The sequence below is a fragment of the Haemaphysalis longicornis genome, unplaced genomic scaffold (assembly GCF_048455015.1).
Source record: "Haemaphysalis longicornis isolate Haplotype H1 unplaced genomic scaffold, Haemaphysalis longicornis Haplotype H1 scaffold_3, whole genome shotgun sequence".
Taxonomy (NCBI): domain Eukaryota; kingdom Metazoa; phylum Arthropoda; class Arachnida; order Ixodida; family Ixodidae; genus Haemaphysalis; species Haemaphysalis longicornis.
This window is the reverse complement of record NW_027526335.1, coordinates 66,384,517-66,406,363: the sequence shown is the minus strand read 5'-3', so window position 1 is coordinate 66,406,363 and position 21,847 is coordinate 66,384,517. Positions and strand designations below refer to the sequence as shown.

General features: G+C 48.5%; 1 protein-coding gene across 3 annotated transcripts in view; it reads left to right on the top strand.

Moving 5' to 3' along the window:
* LOC144174556 (proton channel OtopLc-like) overlaps positions 1-21,847 on the top strand; it is a 72,726-nt gene that overhangs the window by 25,182 nt on the left and 25,697 nt on the right. The window contains exon 1 of one of the 3 annotated variants that reach the window (XM_077703323.1): positions 12,913-13,302. The exons of 1 other annotated variant lie outside the window; for it this stretch is intronic. The gene's annotated coding sequence lies outside the window, so the exon portion shown is untranslated. Of the gene's footprint in view, positions 1-12,912; positions 13,307-21,847 lie in introns of those variants that run through there. One more of the 3 variants, XM_077703322.1, reaches the window with a different exon arrangement.

Below are 21,847 nucleotides of genomic sequence, written 5' to 3'. Positions count from 1 at the left end.
GCCTCCTTCTGGGATGTCAGCCAGTCCTTCCATGATCCCAACACGAGAAATAATCCCCAGAAGGTAAAGTAACATCCTGGCCCACTACCGTTTGGGTCGAAGAACCTTTCGCCTCCACATCCCAACATGTCTCGCGAAGACACGGTCATCAACAGACAGTTACAAACTAACACATTTCCACATGGTACATTACTACACTCAATGCATTCGACATTATACACATACACTTGTAAATTCTACATGGAGCCATGCAGTCTCTACCATATGGGGTGTGAGAGCCGCCACACACTATCACTTGCCCCAAATCTATATCACACATTTGAGCAGTGGGAGGTTCGGTTGACCAGTTCCAACCCAAATCACCAACATCTGGTCGACAGGGCGAGACAGGCCGCCAAGATCCAGGGCTTCCTAGATTAAATAGGCCCCCCACCCGGCGGTCAACCCAATAACATTGACCGCTCTATTAACCATTTATTGAGAACTAAGAAAAACTAAGAAAACTAAGAAAAAATGTGTGAAGAAAAAGGGTGTAAGAAAAGACCGCCAACTGAGAAAAAGCGTGTGAGAGACCTCTAACTTTGGAGGTATTTTGTACCTGTTTACACGGGTGGGCTGAACATTTTCTACAAGCCGGGGTATGTTTTTACTTCGCGATGTTTAAAGCAATACAAATTGGCATAATTTATTACCAGTGAAGCTGTTTAAGCTTGAGCTAGTTTCGGTGGCGTTAGCAAAAAATACTAAGAACTGCGCGGGCTGCGCCGCCTGTAAAGGGTGCACCACCGCAGACAGGCTATTATAACAGTGAAGCCGGCTTTCGAGCCTGTTCGAGTGTGAGCACAAGGGGCGCATGCGTATACGCCCCTCTTATTATACCATTTCAAAGGTAGTAGTATTTTTGGGTTTCTAAAAAACAGAAAAAAATGGCGCAGCTTCCACAGGTGGTGCGTGGCTGTAGAAACAGCACAGCTAGGGGTCTGCCTAGCTTGTTTCCACCTAGAATCTGTTTTCAGTGTAAAATCCTCGAAATATCCGGCTAAACTTGGCCTCACCCTTCAGCACTTAGTGGGAACTTGCAGTGGAAACTTAGCAGCACCGGAAGAAGCTAGGTCAACCCCCAGCTCCGCTAGCCTCTCTCTGCTCTCTCTATCTCTCTCTCTCTTGCGACTCACCACCTATTTCACGCCCTTTCAACACCCTACAGAAAGCCAAGCGTGTTGCGGTCGGTGAACACCCTTTTCGCCACAGAAATACAGTCTTTTTTTTTTATTTTAAAAGTTCAAATTGATGCTCCACGTGCCAAAGCTAAACTTGGGCAATGAGGCGCACCGTATATGGAAACGAGCGATCATTGCACGCGAACAATCTTTTAATGCGTAGCATTCTTTGCCGTGTACCCCCACAGCCAGCACCGTGTAACTCCCTGCATTTTCTCAAAAATGCAGCTATCGCGGAAGTTCCACCTGTAATCGCAATAGTACCATATATGGAGATAACTGGTCGCAAGAAATTTAGAGAAACTACAAAATAAGAAAATAACAAAAAATTAAGAAAAAAATTCCCCCGCATTTCCCCGAGGGGGAGAATGTGAAAGTGCGAATGCACGGTTGTCGGCCCGCTTGCGGCGCTTGCGCTCGGCCCCCGCAGCCCACCGCCTCGCTGCCTTCTCTTCCATCTCTTCCATCGGGTTTGTAGTATCACGTGTACACCACGCAGTTATCAAGCCGCTATAACGCCGCTGAGTCGCCAACGCACGCCGCTGACGACGTAGTTTGAATGCGTTAAAGATATAAGGCGCGTCTAACACTGATATCACCGTCGCGGCCGTGGCTTGGTCGGTAGCGCGTCGCGCTGCGGCCCGCAAAGTCCTCGGATCGAAACCTGGCGCCGGATGCTGTTTTTTCTTTAAAGAGCACTGCGGACGCCGCCGCCGACGCCGGCGGTGGATGGTTTGGGGTCGCTTATAAAGAGCATTCGCTCTTAAAATGGCGAACCGTTTAACGCCCTGCATTTCCAAAATAATGCAGATTTCGTGAAAGTTCTACCTGTGATAACTGGTGGAACGCAATTTTGAAAAACTAAGAAAAAAAAAATCATGGAAACTGGCGAGCCGTGTAACGCCCTGCATTTCCACAATAATGCAGATTTCGGGAACGTTGCAAATGTAATAGTTATAATACCGTAAATGGAGATAATTGGTCGGACAAAAATTTGAAAAATAAAAATAAGAAAAATATTGAAAAATTACGAAAAATGTCAAAACGTATAACGCATGGCACTTCCACAATAATGCAGATTTCGCGAAAGTTGGACCTGTAGTAATTTAATGGCGTAAATGAATATAACGATTCGAACGAAATTTTGAAAAACTACTAAAAAAAGAAAAATATAAAATAATTACGGAAAGGTCGAACCGTGTAACGCCTTGCATTTCCGCAATATTGCAGATTTGGAGAAACTTCCAAATGTAATAATTATAACAACGTAACTGGAGATAATTGATAAGGGCAAAATTTTGAAGAAATAAAAAAATAAGAAAATACTAAAAAAATACGGAAAATGGCGAAAGGTATCACGCATGGAATTTCCACATAAATGAAGATTTCGCGAATGCTCCAGTCCTAATAATTATAATAGCGTAAATGGAGATAATTGGTCGGACAGGAGCTAGAAAAACCGAAAACTTTGGCTGTAAAAAACTCACACTCAAGACAAGCGGCATAAGCGGCATTAGTAGATAAATCTCTGAATTTCTGCAGAATTTTTTTTGCTTTTGAACATTTCTCACGAGGTGGAGATGAGGGTATGAGGGAATCTCTTGCACTTCACAGTGAAATTATTCATGCATGCATGGCGTTAATCAATCAAAAGCTGAGTGCTTTTTCTCACCCTTTCAACACCCTAAGAAAAACCAAGGGTTTTGAAGTTGGTCAACACCCTTTTTTCATCACAAAAAGGGTGTACAGCTAAAGAATGGTGTTGAGATCCAAGAAAAAAGGTGTGGTGGCCTCCCAACAGCCTTTTTACACTTGTGCTACACCCTTTTCGGCAAAGGTTTTTTTTTTTTTAATGGCTTGGCTGAATAACGTTTAGTCCGACGGATGTCATTAGCACACTGCGGTACGCTGCGGTATACACCGACAACAAAAGTTGTGTATCTTTCAGATACATCAGAAAGAGGCGTCTTACACCCCTTTATTGGGCCCGAAAGCGTCGGTATGATGTCCACTCGTCACACAGACACTACTAGTTTCCTGTACCCAGAAAAGAGCACCATTGTAAGCCCATCAGGCAGCAGCCGTTTTGCGCGAAACAAACAAATAACGGCGAAGTATCTAAACAAAGCATTTTGAGCATTTCCGCCGTATAAAACTTACCCTTGAGCTACTTTTCTACTGTTAGTTTCTATTGCTGTTTTATTACTATTCGATTCTATTACTTTTCTATTACTATTCTATTCTATTACTTTTCTATTACTATTATATTTCTTTCTACTACTGTTACTTTCTACTGTTACCCTTGCGTTTCTTTTCTACTGAGTCAGAAGGTGAAGGAAGGAAGGGGAAGAGCTTAAAGAGAACGAGGGGTCAGAGGAAGCTTTCGGCCCAGCAACGCCTTGAGAAAGACAATGCCCACGCACTAAGTGCTCTTGCAGCGCTCTAAGCCATCTTGCACTCGTACGGGAACTCCAGATAACAAATAAAAATACACAAAAGCAACCTGTATTCGTCGTGCGATGTGGCAGCCGCTCGCTTGAAGCGGCAAGGAGGTGACTTGTAGCAACGCCTGCCACGCGAAGAGAAAGCTTTAGCGTTGGGTCGTTACCCTGGGGTCAGTTTCCGTAAGCAAGCAGTTAGGTTTCAGTACGGTTAGTATGTCCCAAAATCAAAGCTCTCTACGCGGTGCTTACGCTAGAGTTAGGCTGCCTCGTTAACTGGACCGACGGTGTTCCTCGCAAGCCTGCACGGGACATTGGCGGCGGCGTCGGATTCAGGCAGCGGCTGTTGTGGTTGCGGCGGCCATTGAGCGTGATGAACGAGTGCGCGCAGCAGGACATCCCTATTTGGGCGCGCGTGAGAATTACGGCCGCGGTCCTTGGTGCAGCACGCGCCGCCGGTGCGGCACATGCAGATGCTAATTCGGTCGACCCGTTTCCTCTTTGGGGCGGCACCTTCGACCCTCCACTGTGCGCCGCGCTGCGAGGTGTGCGATGAGGAATTCCGCGCTATCGCGGAGCACGCGGGTCTGAATAAACATCGGCGTCTTCCGCGCTAGCTCTGTATAGTGGCATTGAACTCGGGTGACCACGAACTCTTCTCCGCTGGTGCTTCTGGTGGACTATCTGCGAGGCCTGACGAGGTTTCTACCAGGAAGTGCATAAATATAAACCCGGGAATCGCGAGGCGTTCGCGACTTGTTCGATACGCGGGGAAACGTGTAGCAAGAAATCCGCATCCGGCATACTTCGCACGGGAACATTCTATTCTCGCCTTGTCTAAGAAGGCTCACCGGCAAATGCTATAGCATTTTAAATACTCGAGTTCGAAACTCATATTATACAGATTCTTAGAGTGTTTTTTTCTCTCTGGAAATTCGGTGTTTTAGTTGTTGGTCAATGCTCAGTATTCTTATGAATCTTATCTAAAGGGCGACTGAAGATCAATTGTTCTGAAAGTGTTTCTTTTTTATAAGCGCCCGAGTGGGATCTGAACCCACAACGTTGTGACTTAGGCGTAACGTTTGCCTTTACTGGAACGGGTTCACAATGCGTCCGATCAACAGTTCTATTACACTCGTTACACCTCGTTCGCATCTTCCTCCAGTAGCCCATGGTTTGGTCCACCTCTCCGTCTTTGCGTCACGCCGGCTTCCCCTCTGTCGTCAACCCTCCTGGGGATGCATACTTCTCACAGACGCAACTTCCACGGTGTTATTAGGTCGATTTTAGTGTATGTATTTCAAGATTCCTTTTTTTTTAGTGGGCTGTCTTCAGTAAAACTCAGTTGTTAGTAAGCGCTTGTCCCGTGTAGTTGTTCTCTTTGTCTTGCGTTTTTCTGCGCTTTTAGTCCCTATGTCTCCATACCAACTTGTCCACTTGTCGGTGCTCCATAGTAATTGCCAACACCGGACGGGATACTATTAATGTTGTGGGCCCTTGGTAGGCGCTTTCGTGCTCAGTGGTTCATTCAAAGGGGACATTTCTCTGATTCAGCTCCCTAAGGCATCTTGACTTCGCTGCACAACTCTTGATGACTGCCCTGAAGTGTCCGGAAGGTCCGAAGGGAACGAGCGGAAAGTGTACATATGAGGTCTTGGTAGGTGCACGATCCATTTAATTAGACTCCTTTTTTGCGCTTTTTTCGCCCTGTCGAAAACTCTGTCCAAGAAAACAACATATTTCTTAAAGAACAAGCTCTTTTTCCTGTGTTTGAGATTTACAAAGAGCTTCCACCGCTTGCGAAAGTTCAAATAAACATGCCCGCGTCGATTCCTAGAATAAATTACTATACAGTCGGTGCATATAATCCGCAAAAATGTCTTATGACGTCTTTGAAGATAGCGTACATAGTTTTCTGAAACCGCGCTCCATAATTTTTCAAACTGAGCGGAAGCCGGCCGTTTTTGTCGGCAACAAACGGTTGTACGAAAGTGCTTGCAGCCTTCCTGATGTGGTACCTGCCAATACTTTGTGCACGCAACTATTTGAGAGAACGAGGAGCAACCACCTCTCCTATTTATGCGAACAAAATCGTCTGTAGATTCACAAGTGTGTAAACCGTGCACATTCGGTACGTACCATCGTCCTGGAACACTAGCGATTTGTGACCTAAGTGTCGATACGTTTGGACAGATACTGCGCAAGTCTGACCGACATCACATTTGGAATCGCAGACGCTCCTTTTTCCATTTTCAGTTATGTACCAACAAGCCCGCACCAACACACTTTTTCAGTTCATGTCACGCTCCAGCGCCCAGTCTTGTCACGTTCTTTGTCCCGTTTTAGCGCTGTTTTTCCATTTTCAGTTATGTACCAACAAGCCCGCACCAACACACTTTTTCAGTTCATGTCACGCTCCAGCGCCCAGTCTTGTCACGTTCTTTGTCCCGTTTTAGCGCTGTTTTTCCATTTTCAGTTATGTACCAACAAGCCCGCACCAACACACTTTTTCAGTTCATGTCACGCTCCAGCGCCCAGTCTTGTCACGTTCTTTGTCCCGTTTTAGCGCTGTTTTTCCATTTTCAGTTATGTACCAACAAGCCCGCACCAACACACTTTTTCAGTTCATGTCACGCTCCAGCGCCCAGTCTTGTCACGTTCTTTGTCCCGTTTTAGCGCTGTTTTCCCATTTCCTTTTTTTCGTATGGAATGTTGTGTAGTTCATACGTAGAGCAGTAAAAATCACACAGTGTGAACGGCACTTCCATTACTGCAGCCGATAAGCGCCTGCACATCTAAGTTCCGGGTATTGTGAACAGACGTGTTCGCTATCTGTATCCAGCCAAAGTGGCGGCTTTGTAACTTCCGTCTCTTTTGTCGGGGTGGGCCAGTGTGATGTTAAACTTGGAGTCATCCACACATAATGCTTTTTTTTTTAGGGCTTTGGTCACTTGGTACTTGACCTCGACTCTTGTCCACCGATCAAACACTCTAGCTCTTCCGTTGTAGTCGTCTACCTGGACACCTCTACAAAAATATGTGACAATCCTGTTCCCATGATGCTCGCCGATGCTCTAGTGTCCACTGAGACGTTTACTAATCGTCCACTTACGTCATTTGTGCGTAAGGCAAATTAAATTCAGATTTCATTACGCATACAGTCTCGCTTGAGGTTTTTTCGTGGGACCAGACACCCTCTCTCTTTTTTTTTTTTACTGGCGGCCATCAATAAGAGTTTAGGCAGATGCTTCGTGGGGAGCCAAGTTCACCCACTCGAGCAGCGAAAGATGGGGCCACAGGGGTCACAGAAGCTGGCTGGTCAAATGCTACCGCGCTTAAAATACACCAATGGTAGCGCGCTTATGTCGCCCCGTCGCAGCACGCACGTGTGTGTCAGGACAACAGCGTATCCCCGCAAACGACGCGGATGGTTCTGGAGACTGGGCGGTGCGTGCGGGCACACACGGCGGCCGGGTGACGGAGCGGAATAGCAGTGGTGCAGAGAAGCCCCGCGCCCCGAAAGACGACAGGCTTGTTTTGGCACCTGCGTCGAGCTGTTTGCCCGGGGCCTCGCCGCAGGCGTGTCGCATCCGGTCCCCTCTGCGCTTGGTCGCACCGCAGCCCGCCTCGGATGTCCGCACGGTCCGACGAGCTCGCTTTCACGCGCTGGTCCGGGAGCCTGGCAGAGAAAGGCCTCGGTCCCGTCATCTGTCGACGGTGCGCTGAGCGCTTAGTCCTGCGACGGAATTGTGCCGGGCAGTCCGAAATAGCCGGGATGTGCGTCTGACAACCACTTCCACCGTCATTTTTTTCTCTCATTAAGTAATTGGCTACGGCAAACTCGGCAGTAGGTGGCCTTTCTGTAACCAGTGTGCCCACTCTCAACCTCGCTTGCACTACATTCTGATGCGTGTTCGTTTTGGCGTGCTATACGATTGATTGATTGATTGATTGATTGATTGATTGATTGATTGATTGATTGATTGATTGATTGATTGATTGATTGATTGATTGATTGATTGATTGATTGATTGATTGTAGGGTTTAACGCGCCAACGCAACGCAGGCGATGAGGCGCGCCGTAATAGAGGGCTCCGAATTAATTTTCACCACCTGGGGATCGTTAACGTGAGCCGAAATCTCGTACACACGGGCGTTTTTACGTTTTGCCTGCATCAGAACGTCCTATACGATCACGACGTTAGTGAAAAATATAGAAAAACTCAAGTTGTTCTTGGCCTATTTGAAACACCATAGAACATAGCAATTTAATCGGCAGCACTTGTAACCCCCTGATATCGATTGAGTATTGGTTAAAAAACAGGGAAGTAGAGAATCGAGTGCCATTACAGCCATACCTAGGGCAAAATCGAAAACGAAATACCAGTCCGAGTTACAAAAGAGATACAAGAAGGAATGGGTAAGTAAATTACATTGTCGAGGTGCGTATGTCATTGCCCGATTAGTCGCCGCCATCATCATCATGACCGTCATCATAATCATCATCGGACTGCGTTCACACGTTCATCTACCAGTGATGGACGTGTGGACGGACGTGTAGATGTGGATGGACATCGACCTGCTGCAAGAGCCCCCCACCCATCAGTTCAGCGCACTGCTAGAGTCCACAGGACGCGTAAAGAATCAGGTTACGAAATTCGGCTATACAGTTATGCAATATTAGTGAGACGAAATCGGCCGTATACTTTCTGGCAGTCCGAAAGCGTGCGTGGAAGCGTGCACGGAATCGTGCGTGGAAGAGTGCGTGCGTGAACGGACAGCGCACAAAAGCTCATGAGCTTAGGCGGGCACGTCACACACTATTACAGCAGTGCCACTTGCCTGCGTTGGGTTTAAAGGGACACTGAAGTGATTTGTAAACATTGCAGGATCACGAGCGCAAATTGTAGTCCGGAGTCCCTAGGCCCTATTTCGACCACTCTGAGCGCGTTTACGTGAATTTATTTAGTAGAAAAATCAATTCGAAAATGCTGTCCTCCTCTCTGCACCCTCGCCCATTTTCTGTGGCGTTTTCGTGTGACGTCGGGAGGAGATGAGCTGGCAATTGGCTGCGCTACTGCACGGCTCCCCGGCCTTCAGACAGAGTCAGTCGGTCCAGCGCTTCGTCCGCCGGTCGCCGACGGGTCGTCGCAATTCGTTCGCTCAGTTGAAACGAAGCCAGGACACGTTTGTGAATGGAAGAATGTGCCTTTCTTTACTTTTCGTTAGTTTGTACACTGTATCTAGCTCCAAGTCAAGGTCGCTTCACACAAGCGCTGCACAAGCGCACATGCGACGCTTCGCTGACTGGTACGCCAGTAGGAAAATATAAGGTCTCTTGAAGGCGGGAGAAGAGTCAGCGAAGTGAATATAGGTACCAAGGAAATAAAATCAACTTATATGTACTTTTACCGTACAGCGTAAAACTAGGGTGCGGGAAGCACTTTCTTGAGCTGGGCGAACAAGCACAGCGGTCGGCAGCACGACTACGCATCTGCGAACGCTTTTCCGTCTAAGAAATGCAATTGCTAGACGTGAGATATTGTGGAAACTTGGGGGACGCTTACTGCACGAGCGCAATACAACAAATAGTCACCTAAGCTGCTTGAAACGCTAAAAATAAATGAAAGGGTACACTGGTTATACATTATATACTTATATTTCCACTCTCGCATGTGGCCGTGTGGTCTGGAGCGCCATGTATTTTCTTGCAAGTGTTTTGCGAGTCACGAGTTCGAATTCCCGCGGGTACATTCTTTTTTTTTATAAGTTAACTTTTTCGTTTTCCGCCGATGTTTTCTGTGCTGAGTTCACCTTTTTTGGGGCCGCAACGTTCATTGCTCCACGAACTAGTTCACAGAACGCGCGCAGGCTGACACTGGCGCGCTAGCGAGTTCTCGTTGGCGTGCTGTTGCAATAAGCACCGACTGCTTGCGGGCAGTGGGCACAGGGCAGAATCAACAGACCCTTGGCCTGGTGCGAAAACGCTTTTTACGATACAGGCATGAGTGAGGCAAGCTCCAAATATGGGGGAAAAGCGCATGGCATTTGAGCGTCTGCGGGGACGCGGAGGGCGTTCATCCACTGCGTAGGCCTCGGCTAGTGGTTGCTACGATTCCAAGCCGTCCTGGGAGGCTTATCTTATGCATATTGCAGCCGACAACATGGCAGAAGCACGGGACGACGATTACTGAGGTATTGAGAATGCCCATCCAACGATGCCGTCGGATGTCAAGCACGTTGTTTTACAGAGCCGAAACAGAAACTTGTTTGGTTGCTAACCTTGGGCATCGTCCAATCACGGTGCGTCTCTTCTCGTCGTCACAGCCGTCGTCACAGTTGGTGCGGCCGCCGAAAACCGCGCATGGTAGTTTTTCTTCTTTCGCGCTTTGTAAAATAATTACCGACTTGTCAACTGGATACACAATGAAAAGTGTGCTAATTTGAGCCAGTCTACGCAGTGCAAGCAAAAACGGGAGCTTGACAAATTCACTTCAGTGTCCCTTAAAGAGTCATCCCCTGATTGCATTGTTAAGTGACGTCAGTCAGCCTGAAAGCATGTTCAACAGGCAAACAATATGCTGATCATGCATGATCGGGTTTCGATTTATATCCGATGATGCGGCAGAATCAGTTCATGCAGTGCTAATCTTGTAAGTCTTCTTCCATGTGGTACATGTTCAGCTCTGTTTGCTAACCGTTGCAAATGCAACGTCTTGAAATACAGCGCTAAAACGAACAAGGCGCAGAAATGATGGAATATTTGCGCACAGCGCCTAATCGTAGTAATTTTCGGTTGCGCAATCGACGGACGGTAATTAGGTTTATTTTCCTTTGTTGCCCACGCAAATGGGGATGGAGCAAGGACATAAAAGATGTATAGCAGTAAGGACGTAAGAGTATGGAGGAACAATGAGCAATAGACCGATAGATGGACACGAAATTCAGGGGGTCAGAAGTGCTGGCTCGCTAAATGCCATCGGGTTTTGAACAGACAAGGAGCAACACGTTTATTTCATTATTTTGCCGTTGCGTCGCGAACACGTTCGTCAAGACGGCTATGCACACAGCCTGGCAGCGCAAGGGAGGTTGAAGGTGTGCTCTTTGGCTCCTGCATGCGTCGTCAGTTGGCTTTTTAGGTTGGGTATTTGAGCATGGAAAATGTCCGAATCCAGAACGCGTCGGTGCACAGAAATCCTGGTAGGGAATGAGGGCGGGGCGCGGGAAACGTGGAGGGAGAGCTGCACCGGCGCTAGGTGTCTCATCAAAGCCGTGGATGGGGTTTCGCAGCGGGGCAGTAGCCGAGGCGCGGGAGCGAGTGGAAAGAGTGTGACGTCGGTGCTGCATTAGAGATTCGGAGAAGCGGAGAGGGCGGGCCGCAGCAGAAAAGCGGGGGCAGTGTGGAGAAAGTGTGGTGTCTCACGCGACACAGCCACTCCCGCTCCCGTGGACAACACCGACCGGCAAAAAGCAGCAGTTTCGCGCGCTCTTTTGAACTGCGCCCCGGTAAGTCGCGCTGTTTCGTGAATGTGCGGAACCCAACGAAAACGAAATATCTTCACTGGGTTATTTGCCGCCATATGAATGGTGCGGCCCACCGATTTTTTGAACTGCAGGGGTGCCATGGGTGAAGATGAAATGCGGTGTGCATATGTACATATGCGGCTTGAAACGCTCCGAATTTATGGGTGAAAGAAGGGTGAAAGAAATTCTAATGCAGTTAACCAAATAACACCAGATCTCAGCGTCTTCATCCTCCAACTGTTGCAGCATTGGTACAAGAGAGCTCCGCCGAATGGCTATAACACTTAGGTGAGAAGCTCTTCAACATGATACTTATTCCAAGTAATACCTCCCCTCTCCATAAAAGTTCCACTCCACATCGACATGTAGAGATGGGTGGAACAAAAATCCCTCGGTGGGTGCCAATACGAACCATTTTGACTTCAATATAAATTAACACTGCCCCAGCGTGCCCGTCTAAGGGGTTTTATTTCGGACAACCTGCAGCGGGCAAACTCCTCGTAAGCAATTCTGCTTCGGCCACTCAGCTCGTTGATCGTGCAGCAAATGAAATGGCGCCGCGCGGCTGTTTTCGCCTATGTCTACGCGAAGCGTCAATCGACAATTCTGAAAAAGGAAGCAAGAGTGCAGCCACGCGTATACATGTCAAATTATTATTTTAAGCCCCTTTGTTCTTCTGCGAGCGCGGCGAGATTGTTAGCGCTTGCCGTGTCTCCTTGGCCTCTCACAGCTCTGCGACAAAGCCTTGAGAGAACAAGAGAGGGGCATTGTTTCAAAAGTAAACAAATGCAGTACGCTAGTGCAATAATAGAAAGGAAATTATCAAGGTCAGTATCGCCATATACCTGGCGTAACTCTCGCACGTTTCTACAAAATGAAGTTAACAAAGGCTTGTTTAGGGGCTAGTTGGTACAGTCCAGAATTCAATATTAACGTGTGCTGCATATTTGGGCAAGGAAAAAGGACAGTGAAAAAGACAAAACCAAACGATGGTGCGCAATTTCTACAAAACTCTGGCTATGAAAGGAAAGAAGGGGGTGTTCTAGCAGGGGCGTTGAATCCGTCACGTAAACAATTATTGTGGTGTTTAAGGTTGCAGTTCTTTTGGAACCTTTTTCTCACTAGAATGCCATTTTTAAGAATGAAAGAGTTTTCCCCATAATTCCCAACGTGTTTGTTCTAAAGTCTTTGGGGCATCCGCACCTCTCTGCGGCTTCGCGCCTGAGCCACGACTGAGCCTAGCCGGTCTATAGAAAAAACGCGCATTGAAGAATCATACGGTATACTAATAAAGCGGGGTAGGGTTTATAGCCGAGCATGTATATACCAACTCCAAGGCCCTTCGTTAAGGCAGAACGTCACGTGTCGCCTGAGGCGGAGACGACGTCAGCAGTCCCGTCTTGACAGCGATGCCTGCTATTCTGCTTTTGCTCCTTACGTATGTTTTTTTCGTGAAGCCGTTGATTATGCCCCACCATTTTTTTATTCGCTACGCTCTTTTTCTTTCTTTTTTTTTTCTTCAAACCGTTTAAAGTGACCGGATTCGGGCAATCAAAGCGTTGATGCTGATGCAACGCGCCCGCCGTCTGCCTGGCTGGTCTAGAAGGGGCAAGGAAGAAGCAACGAGCCAGTAAAAAAAGCCGGGGGAAAGTGATTTCTCGAGCGTGCCGGAGCGAGCAGAAAGAGCAACAGACAAGACCCCCTCGCAAACACGGTCGCGCCCCGAGCGCCGCCCATCGGGCTTGCAGCGTGAGGCCCCCCGTTCCCTCACCGCCGGGCCCGCAAGTCTACGCGTCCAGAAGCCGTGCACTACCACGAAGGCTACAGCGTGCCCGACGCCGGATGCTGCGGTCCGCGACGCCCTCGCCGAACGGCCCCGCTGATCGTCGTCAGCAGAGCGGGCCCCCCGCTGGTGCCGTTGCCGCCGCACGTCGTCGCTCGCCTCGACCGCCGCTCAGCTGTGCCTGTGGGAACCGAGGATGCCTCGTGGTCACGCGGATGCTTTCCAGACGACGTCCTGTCGAAATGGACGAATGTCGACCTATCGACTGCTCTGAGGATTGACGACGACGACACGATTGCCGCTCGGAGGGACGTACTACGCGCTACTGCGCAAAGTAGGTGAGCACCCAGGCCGTATACCTATCACCATGGTGTACGTGTCGGCAGAAAAACGTGCCTACATTGACTTCCACCGGAAAGTTGAATTGAACGATTTCCTGGTGTCGGGTGATCGGAAACACCCCGACCAGGTGTTTCCTGGTGCTCAGCGGCACCTGAGCACCAGGTAGCGAGTTCGATTCCAGTTCCTGGTCGACGCTTCCGGCCTCCTGGTGAAAGCCGAAATTTCAAGGACTGATCTGGCGCCCTACGCTCTTGCAGTCCTTGTAGTCACGCTGCTGCTCCAGTTCCTGAAGATCGTAAAATAGAATGGAGACCGCGATGATGATGGATAGCTTTTCAGCTATGTGCAAAATTTTCAGTATTCTGTACTCCACATGCTAGGGGGAATTTATAGGGTAGAGTTGTCAGCACGCATTATGTCGTGCTGGTAACGTAAAGAGTAAGAACCCACCGATGGCTTGGATAACGTCCGAATGCTGTACGCAGGGAAATAGTCGTCCCGGACGCGTAGTACGCGTAGTGTATATATGAAACGTCTCCAGTATATTTTATGACCTCAAAGAAGCCCGTTCACCGAGAAGGCATTGGTGCGAATAATCTTTGCTGCTATGCGCCGCGAATGTTTTAGGACTTGCAACCAACAGCTATACTACCGATCATTTTACGTCAGCAGTGGCGTCGCGTTCAAACTTCCAGGCCGTTGAAGAAATATGAATGTTTTGGCAGGCATGAAAACATCCGCGGAGATAGGATTCAGTAAGTGATTCAAAGCTAACAAAAAACAGTAGACATAGCCCTGTATTCTTTTTTTGTTATTTCTGTGCCGCAATCCAAGAGCGCGTTCAGCGCTCTTTCATGTTCGTCCGTAACAGTGAACGTAATTACTGCGTACGTGCTATGCGTCAAGGTAACTCTTCGCCAACGAGGCCCCGCTATAGATTGCACTAAGGCTGATGTTCTGGAAAATGATCTTCTATTATTAGGGGCGAAGGCCCTTGGTGGCTGGGGCTGTTGGCGTCTCCTGTCGTCGTCGTCGTCATAATCGCCTTTCGTCTCGTGTAGTTACGATACTAAAACACCGGGAAACTCGCTTACGCCTCGCGCTAGAAGGTAACACGTACTAAAAAATACCGGGACACTTGTTTACGCTTCGCGCTAGAGAGCTTCATGCCTCAAAGACAAGAGACCTTTACAGCAACACACAATGGTTTCATCTCAGTTGGCAAAAACGCCAAGGCGCCAAGAATTACACTTACACACTGATGCTTCGCCCCTCCCCCGATTTCACGTTAGCCTGGCCCGGGATTTTTTTTTACTGTATTGACACCGGATACGGTTGCATGTCGTACGTGCGGAGACGTATATGCAACTTCACTCAAATCAACCTGTCAGTGAGAATGCGCTGATCACTAGCTGCAGTGGCGTAGCGGGAGAGTGGCCGGCTGCCACACACGTGACGCCGTGCATTCGTTGTGTATTTCGGGAAGCTGAAATACTAATAGCTCCGTAAAGTGTAGAAAAATAATCCTGAGAATTCCTCCAAGACGTGTGCCATGGTCCAGCCGCTGTCGCATGGCGCGTAGAACATCAAACATGAAATAGTAAAACGTTCTATTCACAGGCGTACAACACCATGCACTGTAAATGTAAAGCAACCAGACGATATTCGAGCAAAATGATTCTTCTGGAGAATGGTAATCCTATAATGACGCAGCAAGCTACAGCACCGACAGTATGTTACTGTCATATATGTTAGTGTCAGTGTTGCGGAATTCCATTCCAATTCCATTCAAAGGAATTAGAACTTTCCGCAATTATATTCCTCTCAATTCCACGAAATGCCAAAATATTGCCCATTCCCACTCCTGGACTGACCAGGAAGCCCATTTCCGTTCCCTTAAATGAACCCTGCAACACTTTTTTCATTTTTTTAAACAACTTAAATGCTTGCAGAACGTAGTCACCCAACACACCCGCTACTTAGATTAGGGGGTCGAAAGTACCTCAGCCAAAAAATTGCTGCTCTATGCCCATCAGATAACTTGGAAACTCGCTCAAAATATTTTTCTCTCTTTCCCTATCTTGACGTTCTTCGACGGCCCGAATTACGTCACTGAGGCCATGTAGCGGCTGTTGGCCAGTTTTCCTTCGGTTGCAGCAATGAACGCTTTCGATAGCAACTTCAAAAATAAAGCCACAAAAACAAAGCAGAACTGGAAGGCGTATCTGGTGCGACGAGCAAATCACGCAGTGCCGCTCCGTGCTGGCGATAACTGTGGCTTTCGCTGTGGTTCCAGAAGCGAAGGGGGGAGTAAAAGCGCTTATCGAAAATGTTTCAGGGTCCCTTGAATTCCTCAACGTAGAAGCTACCTCCTGGTAAGTGCATCGAGTTACCTATGAATGCATCATAGAGGTGACGTTATCAGACGCGTTGCGAACTGCACAAGTAAACATATACGCCTCCAAAGTCGAGGAATGGCAGCTTTGTGGCCTCTCTTGCAGGACAAGCACATTTCTAATTCATAAACAGCCGGTATTCCCAACCCTTCATATTATGTTTGCATGATCATCATGTTGTAATAGCTTGATCTTGCGCTGTGCTAGAGGACGGATACCGTATTTGTACGATTATAACGCGGCCCCGATCGTAATGTGCAGGTACGTTTACTTAGGAAAATTCGAAAAAAAATACCCACTTTGAAGATTCCTAGGCATTCAGAAACAATCCGGAGCCCTCCACAACGGCGTGCCTCATCTCCTGCCTAGCATCGGTGCGTTAAACCTCATAGCCAATCCAATGAATTCCACCACGCAAATGTAAAAGACATGAAACTACGTATACCTGCATGAAGACATTTTATTTGACGCAGCAACTGTGGAAACAAAAATTCTTTGTGCTTCATAAACTTGCTCCTCCATGGCAGCTACTGCTGACATCGAAACTGGAGCGGGGAACATTTAAAGTGTTTGCGATTCCAAGCGCCTTCACCACCTTAGTTTTAGAAGTGACGGGCCGACGGTTCATTCACTGATAATATATGCATTCCATCTGGGAGTCTTCAACTTCCGAAAACGTCTATGACCTGGGCCGGTAAAGCCTTGCATAAAAGTATTGCTCTGCTTTGTTTACGTCAACCACGCATTCATGTCTCCGGGACACACAGTGCACATGATACTGTTCGGCTTTTTCGCTGTAAACAAGTATAATTATCTTGCGCTCAACGGACGCTTCTCACTGGTACCGCTTCGAAGCCATAGTGACTGAAACGAAGAGCTAATTGCAGCAATTGAAATATGTGCAAAAGCTGACTAAAATATGTTAATTGAGGAATGGGTGCACCGAAATTTACTCACGTGGTGTCGACAGATTATTTTGGATTGAATAGAGTGGGCGTTTGGGGGAATTCGTGTCAGTGACAATGCAGGTGGCCGCCTATATACAGATTTTGGTTTTGAGCCCGATTTTAACGCGTGCACAAATTTAAAGCCTTCGTTTAGCAAAAAAAAAAAAAGTGCGCGTTAGTATCGTGCACATTCGGTACGTTGCTGTCGGCTTGTTTCGTTTTGCACCAGCTGTAAGGTGTTACATGGCTATGCACGTCGCGTATCATCACACCGGGGCAATTGCACTGCTGTACCTAGCTCACAGGCACGTCTTCCGTATCTTGCTCACATCTACATGCACTCATAATCCTTAGCTTTGCAGAGCACTGAGAAGAATTGCTGCGATGCCAGCGCGAGGGACAGAAAGTATCGCAAAACAGCGTTGTTTGGCATTCACCGTACGAAAGTCGCCACCTCTTCCACATTAACCTCCTTAATGATTGTCTGGGCATTAACACTACCTGTTTAAGACTGCTCTCGTTCCCTGACGCAAGCTGGCGCATTTTCCCGCGCGTCTCTGATGCTAGTGCAATGCTGGTAAAAATGCATGCCGCGAATCCTTAACGGACAATTTCGGAGCAAACTGTCGCGTTAGTTTTTTTATAGATTCGTTTGATTTGTACCTTGGCGCACACAGAGGGAATCCCAGGTAACCATTTAGCGCACATGACTGCCCAAGAGTGTCCCTCACAATTCTTCATTGTTTCCATGGACCCACCCTTACAGGACACAAAAGTACCACTAAGCAAATATCCTCAGCCGTCAACGCCTTCGGGATACCCCCCATCCCTCAGGATTTGGCGCTAATTTTTTTTTTTATTCATGGGTTTAACACGCCGATGCGACACAGGCGATGACGCGCGCCGGAGTGGAGGGCATCGGATGAAGTTTGACCACCTGGGGATCTTTACATGCGGCGAAATCTCGAACACACGGGCATTTTCGCTTTTCACCTCCATCAGAAAAGCAGCCGCCGCGGCCGGGATTCAAACCCGCGTCCTTGGGCTCGGCAGCACAACGCCTTAGTCACTGAGCCACCATGGCGGGGTAATCACCCAGGGTTTCCTCACAGCCCTAAAACACCTCCCTTGAAAAGAAAAAAAAATATTGCAAGTTCTGTGAAAACTCTACTAGTTCAAGAGCCAGCTTGGCTGTAGATTCTACCTGAAAATCGACACAGCTTGCCTAAAAACCAGCCCATTTCGTTACCATTCCATTCCGGGCAAAAGGAGAATAATTCCATTTCCATTCCATTCCTCTGAGCGTTGGCGCGCCATTCCATTGCCATTATATTCCTGGGTCTGGAAAAAGTGGAATGAATCCGGGGTCACTCCTACTCCGAACTGGTAACTCCGTAACAGTGGTTCCTGGTATGGGCACAGGCTTATCGATACTGATGACAGAGATGGACTCAATGTGGGTGTTTTGTGAAGGGCAGAGTGAAAGTAAGCGCAAAGGGTGACGTCGTAAATTGTTGAATTCCTTAAAATGGTAGACATAAACAGATTAGTCTATGAATATAATTACTGATAACAAAACGCCGCACGCAGAAATAATAATCGCTTAAAGATGTTAGGTGACCAACTAACTTTCTTCAGAGGAGGGAGGTAGAGTTCAGTGCGCAACATTTACCAAACTGAGCTTTCGGCATACATAAACATTATTCGGCGATGTAGACATTTTTTGACAAGTCTCGGCATGTAGTGCTCGAGCTCTGAACAGCGACTGTTCGTGACACACGTAGAGGCGACGAATTGTTGCTAGCGCCGCGTTTTTTGCGAGTACGTCGGCGACGCGGAGTTTGTGGCTTCAAAAAGCAACTTGAGTGACACAGTAGCTTCCTTCAACGGAGGTGCCGCCTGCAATTGCGTTCTAGACTGTCACGGGCCTCACGGCGCCAAGGCGAACGGTTCTCGTCGTCGTCGGCAGGCGAGCAGATCGCGGGTCCGCCGAGGAGGCGGCGGCGGCGGCGGGTCGGTTGTGCAACGGCCGGCCGGCGAGGGCGGCTGCAGCGGGCTGCTGTTGAGCCAAGCGAGAGCAAATCGCTCAGGGAAATCATCACTGTCGCCGCCATCTCTGGGCGCTTCTCCGGTGACACGGGGCCCCGCTCTTCCTTCCTAGCAGCTGCGAAAACGCAACCGAAGGCGAGCACTTTCCCCAGAGCGTAAATCTGCCACGCTGTGTTTCTCGAGCCGTCAATAAGCGCCCCTGAGCGCTTCACCAGAACTGGGGCGCTTTCGCGTGTGTGTGTTCTTTCTTTCGGGCAATAGCGCTTGCTGTGAGCCGGCCACGATCTCAAAGAGGTGGTCTTGTTTTGTTTTTGCGGAAACAGTTACGTCACCAGCAATCATCGTCTGATGCTAGCGCGAGTGCTTTAGCAAGATATCCATTTTCCGCTTAAGGCACGAGCGGGAAATGGGCAGACCTTTCACTTCCACTTATGCCAACGCTTTTTAACACAAATCGAGTTCCGGAGTAATGTCTCTTTGCTGATGGCATATTACGTGGCCTGCGATGGAAGTTGGTAAGACGCATGTCGCTGTAGAACTAGGCAGGATGCTGTATGGTAATGAGTATTTATTTTTTAGCCTCCTCACGTCGTTTCAAATTGTATTTTACCGACTGAAAGACCACTCACTCTGACATGCCGCTCTTTGGCCTCGATGCTCTTGTGCCATAAACACATACATACAAATACAAATGGCATCTTTCCTGGGCGCCGCGGAGCTTAGAGAAGACTTAGAGAAGACATCTCCCGTTTATTCGGGCAGCGACTATATATACTGGGGCACCGTACTAACACCATACAATGTTAACTCTAAGGAACATAAAGTAGCGTGTCTGCATATTATAATAGTAGGAGAGCTACCACTGTCATCCCTCAATATATTTCGCTTTCTGAGATACTTTTCTTTCGTGGTTGTGCATGCTGAAAGCCATAAATGACCGACTGAGCAGAAAATCCGCCGTTAGTGCTACTAGCAGCGAAACGGCATGATACAAGTTTAGGTAATTTGATTAATAATGCTATTAGAAAAATTTGTGACTGGGTGCGAATGGATCCTAGGGCCTCCGAAGTACGAGTCGAAACCGCGTCCCCGACGTCCATGGAGGAAGTAAAATGCCGACGCCACTGTGGCTTCATGACTCTAGTTGACTGTGGCCTTCGACTTAAATAACGGCAGCAACCAGGTGCGCGCAGCTCGACGTACAATGAGCTTGTCGTTGCTTGGTCCATCGTTAGGTGTGACATAAAAAGACCATATGTTGAGACTGAAAAAAGGCCTAACAACATGCCCACTCGGGTGGATTGGCCAGCGACGCTAACAGCCGCTGGCAGAAGCTAAGGCCTATTTATCGATTCCTGTTTGGGTATACCAGCAATTCTCACACCTTCTCTGGAGGGGATCGGCCAATGACGATGAAAGCTCAGGCTCGATTAACGGAGTGCCGTCCGACGGCGCTCTCGCTGGTCGCTGCAGCCATGGCTAGAGTACCGTCCGACGACATTCGAATATTCCAAACTAGGCTGGCACAGCACAAAGCATCTGTCATTGTGGCGTACAGGTTCCGTCTTAGCTTCCTCATGCCAATTGGGCGGGTATTCGATACCGGCCTCCTCCAGTTTTTTTTTTATTCAGTTACAATTTTTATGGATTAGGTTAGTTTTTCGGTGTTTTAAATCATTGTTCTGTGTTTGTTAGGTTATATTGCGTTATCTTAGGTTAGGTTACCTTTCGTTACATTGGGGAGAACGATGTAGTGCCAGGCGCGGCCTTTCTTTCACGAAACGCCGGTGGACATCGCGTCGGACGGCACTCTAGACACAGCATTCGCATATTCCCATTTGTCTGCGACGTCAACTTAACAAACCAATATTCTAACATACACACACAGTGCGATTAACCAGTGACGCCAGGGGCTCGTGGCCGCGATTCATCAGTTCCCATTGGCTGCGTCTGGCCCTACATCGACGACGTTCAATTGGACAATACTGCTATCGCACTCATAACTCATAATAGATGCATGGTTATGGTGTGTGCGTGTGTGCGTGCCCGACCCCTTCTCCAAATAGGTATCATCATCGAGCTACATGTGTCCTCTGGCCCGCCACGGTGGCTCAGTGACTAAGGCGTTGCGCTGCTGAGCACGAGGACGCGGGTTCGATTCCCACTCGCGGCGGCCGCCTTTTTGATGGAGGCGAAAAGCAAAAACTCCCGTGTGTACGATGTTTCGGTGCACGTTAAAGATCCCCAGGTGGTCGAAAATAGTCCGGAGCCCTCCACTACGGCGCGCGCCTCAATGCCTGCGTTGCGTCGGCCGCGCAGCGACCCAGGGCCGGCACCAGCACCTCCGCGCGACGCGGCGACCGGCCGCTCGCTAGCTGGTGCTTGCGCGCATCGCGGGCCGCTGCACATAGCTTGTTATCGCCTGTACGAATGTAAAAACTACGCTACACATGCGAGGAAGGGGATGATGGTGTGTTGAAAAATTGTGCTAGGAATTGTGACTAGCGCTGCTAGTGAAAGCGGCGAACCAAAATCTGCACAACTTCCCTGCATCCGAGAAACAGAAGTCGGCCATGAGCCGTTGGGGGAGTACTGCCCCTTTCTAAAGCTCGCCGCGAGCCAACTTGTTACATTTATACTTCCCTCAGGCTCTCCTATTCTAAGGAAATATTGTGTGACTGTTCCATTCACCAGAGGACTTTCTGGCCCGTACCTGAAGGGGAACAGAACGAGCTCCTCAGGCCGAGCGGTCACCGCAGCGCCGGCACTTCCGAATATGACGTCATCTGCCGCCAGCCAATCGCGAAAGGCAGCCAGGGCTCTCGCAGTGCCCCCGGGCAGGGGTCGTTTATTTTGACGAAAGAAGATGGTTTGGGGGTATTTACACATAAAATAAACATGTTTTTCGAATTCAGCGTCAAGAAAACCATAAAGTAATGCTCCCAACAAAATTTTTTTGAAAAGCTCTTCACCAGCCCTTTAAACCCAACCGTGGCCTCCGCGATCGGCCGGTAGCCGATCGCTGAGGCCACGACCCAACAATCAATCAACCTGTGTCCTCTGCAGGATGAAGCCTTCTCTCAGAAACTTCCAAACACTTTCGGCACGAGTTTACCGTGCCCAATACTTTCCCCCGAATTTCCTT